At 36.2% G+C, this 4,985-nt stretch overlaps 1 pseudogene; it reads right to left on the bottom strand.

Moving 5' to 3' along the window:
* Positions 1-767: 767 nt before the first annotated feature.
* LOC143645707 (Krueppel-like factor 17 pseudogene) lies at positions 768-1,461 on the bottom strand (annotated as a pseudogene).
* Positions 1,462-4,985: the final 3,524 nt, after the last annotated feature.

Genomic DNA, 4,985 nt, shown 5'->3' with positions numbered 1-4,985 from the left:
TTATCTATTTTCTTTGAGGATACATGGATGATGTTTAACATCCAAAATATATGACAACCCTGTTTTGTTTGATACCAACTAAACTTCAGTAGCATGTGCCTATACCCCTCTGTTCCCCTTATTTTCCTTTTTTCTAATGACCACTTATATATTTGTACTTTGATGTTTAAGAAAACATAGATTTTAAAATTAATTTTAATGTATTTACATTTTGGCACCTGGAAGAAGTAAGAAACGAAGTCACATACCAAATAATACATTGCAATAATACCGGCATTTGTAATTACCCAAATGGTTTTTTTTACCACAGGTCTTTATTTCTTTACTCTGCCTTGAAAAAAAATGTTTAATGTCAGTTTCTTTCTTTCTGAAGGAATTTTGTTAGCATTGCTTATAAGGGAGGCTTATAGTGATGAACTCCCTCACTCTCCTTATCTGACAAAGTCATAATCTCTCCCTCATTTTTGAAAGACCGTCTCACTGGATATAAACTTCTTAGCTGGCAGCTATGTTCTTTCAACCACAACTTCCTTACATCCATCATTTCAGATGATAAATCAGCACTCAATTTAATTGGGACCCCTTTGTATGTCTGTAGGGATTTGAGCATAGTGTGGCTCTGGAAACTGTGGAAGACCAAGATGAAGAACTTGTATTTTATCCAGCAAGCAAAGTGGTGTTACAACAGGGTTTCAAGCTGGGGAGTGACATAAGACAAAAAGCTTTTACAAGTTCCCTTTTCTATTATGCTTCATCTTCCCATCTAGCTAAACTTGACAGAAGTAGGTGGCCCCAGAGACATGAGGGCATCTAACACAGAGAGGTTTTGAGGAGTCTGGCTGGCTCATAAGAGTATTCTGGGATTCTAAAGCCAGCAGTGATGGGGACCCAGTTGGAGGCATTCCAAAGTCATGGAAATCTTTAAGGGGCAACATATGAGCCAAAGAGGGGAATATTGCCTGGGCCCCAGTGGGCATGGCTGGGGGAATAGCGTTCAGAAGTTAATGAGGCCCTGTTAGAAGGTGCTGGTGGGGCTCCAGAAAAGACGTTGGGACCACGAGGTAGAATATCCTTGGGATTCCATCAGGAGCTGAAACTGATGGCCCACTCTCAAGCATCCCTAGATTCCCACTGAAAGTCAGGGCCACCCCTGGAACACTAGGCTCTACTGAGGGCCTCATCTGAGACCCCTTGAAACTCATCATCCTTGGCTGGGGTGAGGGGCATTCCCTGACAGCAAGTCACCTGGGAGGGCATGAGTCACTTGGGGGCAGTGGCTCACACCACTCTCACATAGCAACGTACGGAATTGTGGCCCCACTTCACCTACATTCTGGCTGGGGGCCTCTGTAGACACCAAGGGGATCCTCACCAGTCTGTGCCCTGTGTAAAGTGTTGAATGCTTAGTGGGCCATGGTTCCAACAGGCATGCACACCATTGCTTCCAGGAGACAGAGACATGTCTAGGATGAATACTGACTTCTCAGGCTACCACCAGACCACCTTATACCATTGGTTCAGCTCTGCAACTTGCTGCTCCTTGGAGCCACTGTACATCAGGACTGTGTGCTGGTCCAGATCCATTCCAGACCAGAGCTGAGGTCAGCCATCATGGCTTTGCAGCTCAGGTCTCCAGGCATTACCATATCTGATTGACATAAATTTATTATTTCCCCAAATTATCATTTTAATAAATATAGAATCAGTAATGATATCTTATTTATTCCTTTTCTCATATTAATTATTTGTGTTTTCTGTTTTTTAATTGTTAAATCCAGCTAAAGCTTTACCTATATTTTTTTCAAAAAGCTACTTTTGATTTATTTGATGTTTTTGTTTTCTATTTAATTAATTTCAACTTTTATCTTTATTATAGCTTCATTTCTACTTATTTGTTCAAACACAGAATAAGACTATATCTTCCAAATTCCTTGATGATTGTTTGTTTCCACTTAATTTAATCTTAAATAAAATATAAGCTAATTGATTTATACCACCTTTGGGACTGTCATACTTCATTTTCATTTACAATTTCCCCTTTCCAGGTACAGACATCATGGGGGCCACATGATGTTGAATTTTTCATTGTCTATGTAAATGAACTGAATCCGTGATTCGCTGTCAAAAATATGGTTTCTGAAGGCCCAACTAATTTTCTTCAGGCACAAACATATTACTAATAAACCTTTGTCAAGTCACTGATATTTTGTTTTTTGAAGGAGCTAGCATTCATTTGCCTTAATTAATACATGTATTGATATAAATGAATACATATACAATAGGTTATAAAAATGGCCATTAATTTGGAGGTAAAAAGTGATTGGTGAGAGGACAGAACCAAGAAAAGTTGTCATCAGTGCTTATTTTCAATCTCTGTAACTTTTAATTAATAGCTTTTTATTGCATTGATTCTAATTTTAAAATTAAATTAAGGCTAATTGTGGCATGAATACTTTATATCTGAAAGAACAAAAAGTCATAAATTAAAATTTGGAGAAGTCAGATAAGGAAATGTTGGGAGAAATAAAAAATTAGCTAAGGTTTTCAAAATCCATATAGCAGAAAAAAAGCATATCATCTAAATTTATTAAATCAAGGAATATAATTTTATTCATTCAACTGATAGCATATATGCAATTCCCGTGTAACTTTCACTCCTCTAAGAAGGAATATAGCAAGGAATAAAACAGGCATTATTTATGATGCCGTGTGGTTTAAATTCTAGTGAAGAAAGCAAATCACAGACAAAAATGAGAAGATATATAATTGAAGCATGGAAATGACAATCTCTAAGAAGTCTGGGAAGGAACTGGTGAATTGAAGAGACTGATTCTGAGCAGACATGGTTTGCAGAGGCTGATAAGGATATGCCTTACTGAAGAAGTAACGTCTGAGCTGAGACCAGAATAAAAAGTGCAAATGAGCCATGGAAGTATTTTGAGGAAGAGCATTCCATAAAGAGAAAACACCACAAGCAAAGATTTGAGGTTGGAAAAGCCATCTACCTCAGGCAGAGTAAGTAATAAAGATGAGTCTGTCGAAATCATCCACAATTAGAGAACAGAGAAACTCATAAGTTTGTAAATATAACATGAAGTTATAAAGGTAACTGGTATAATATCTATAAACAAAGAGTATGGCATTTTTACCAGAAGAAAATCATACTCACACAAAGGAATAAAAGAAAACACAGTTCATATAACAAATAGGCAGAAGAGAGTGAGGCATTAGAAATATAAAACAACATTAAACAAAAAATGACCTTAAGAAAGCATCCTGCAGTAATTTCTAATATCTGAAATCTTGTGTCTGCCCAGAAATTCATAGGGATTTATCACTATTGACTCCAGCCTGCAGCATCTCATCCTCAAGTATTGGAAAGTTCACATAATTTTCTGACTTTAACCTTTTAGAAAGTAGCAGTTTGACCAAAATACCATCTAGGTTTTGTTTTTTCTCCAGTAAAATACCAAACAATGCCTACTAAGTCTTGACTTGAAATATTTAGCTCATTTATGTAACTAAAAATATCCAGCAAGTAATGAAAGCCATGTATATAACCTGCTTGTCAAATTTTCTACTGTAGCTTTTCTCTCTGTGTTTTAAACAAAAATAAAATAAAACATATTAAAACAGAAAAATATTTTTTTAAAGCTCTGCCAAATACTTCCCTTTCTTGCCCCCAAATCTTAAGAAGTTAGTGTTATGATGGTGCTTAAATTGGTCATATACCTCTCTCTCTCTCTCTCTCTCTCTCTCTGTAGGTAGATAAGATGTTTCAGGAAGTATAGCAAAGGGGAATTCATATCTACAGAGTAAGTCATGTTTTGGTTCCCCTGAACAGTCTTTCTTTCCAAGGAGGCAAAGTCGAACACTCAAAAGTATTTCACCCCCTCGCAAAATAAGAACTTTTTTCACTCATTCAAAGTTTTGCTTGGCAATGGAACTTTACTGTCATTTTGCATTTCCAAAAGAAATTCACTGAATAATATAATGATAACAGAACAGCAAGTGGTTATGCTGGTAAGCGTCAATATATATATATAATTTTTAATTTTTGCATGCTGAAGAGAAATGATACAGTGACAAAATTTTTCATGATGGGAAAAAATGATACTGACGTAGTTTGACATAAACAATGCTTCAATTTTTCTCTGATACTTAAAAAAATCTAACAACCAATGTTAAACTATGTATCTCTATGTCTGATCATCTGGATGGTTCTTTCCTCTTGTGGACTGAAGTTGACCATCATAGTTTTATAAAATGTCACTGTTTAGCCCCCTAAACCAATAAGTAAATTTCATAACATGGACAGAATAAATTCTTAGTTAAGTGTCCAGGTTCTGAAGTCAGGTGATAGATACTGCCCAAGAGAAAGGGACATCAGTTAATATATATTTACGGGGCACATATCATGATCCAGAATCAAAAGGCTAGCTTCTAGAACACACACTGAAAAAGACAGAGGATAACTTAACTCTCACAAAATTAGCCTTCAGTTTACAGATACATACAATAAATAAAAAAAGAGCAAACAAAAATAAAAAAAAAATTGGAGAAGATTACGGAGCAGAAGGTCTTACAGAGGGAGAAAGCAGGAAGAGAAGGTACTTGAGAATCTCTTTAACATCTGGGATTGAAGGAAAGCCTGTTTTAGAAGTTGACTTTTAGGCTGAGAACTAAATAAAATGAAAGAACAGGTCATGTGAAGATGTGAAAATAAAACACACCAGGAAGAAGGAACTGCTGGTGTCCGGGTTCCAGGCTGACAAGAGGCTTGGTTAGATGTCAAAAGAGCAAGAAGTTTAAGTGACACAAATGCAGAAATGCAGTGATTGTATAACGTGTTTTCTAGGCTAAAGTCATGAGATTGGATTAAAATTCTTCATATGATTGAGAGACACTGGCGTATACAAAGAATTGATTTTATATTCTAATACCCAGGGTTTTTTGTACACAAAATGATCATTATTAGTATCCTG

Source organism: Tamandua tetradactyla, chromosome 9 (assembly GCF_023851605.1).
Source record: "Tamandua tetradactyla isolate mTamTet1 chromosome 9, mTamTet1.pri, whole genome shotgun sequence".
In the NCBI taxonomy this organism is placed as follows: Eukaryota; Metazoa; Chordata; class Mammalia; order Pilosa; family Myrmecophagidae; genus Tamandua; species Tamandua tetradactyla.
Note: the sequence above shows the minus strand (reverse complement) of the source record. Positions and strands in the feature narration are given on the sequence as shown.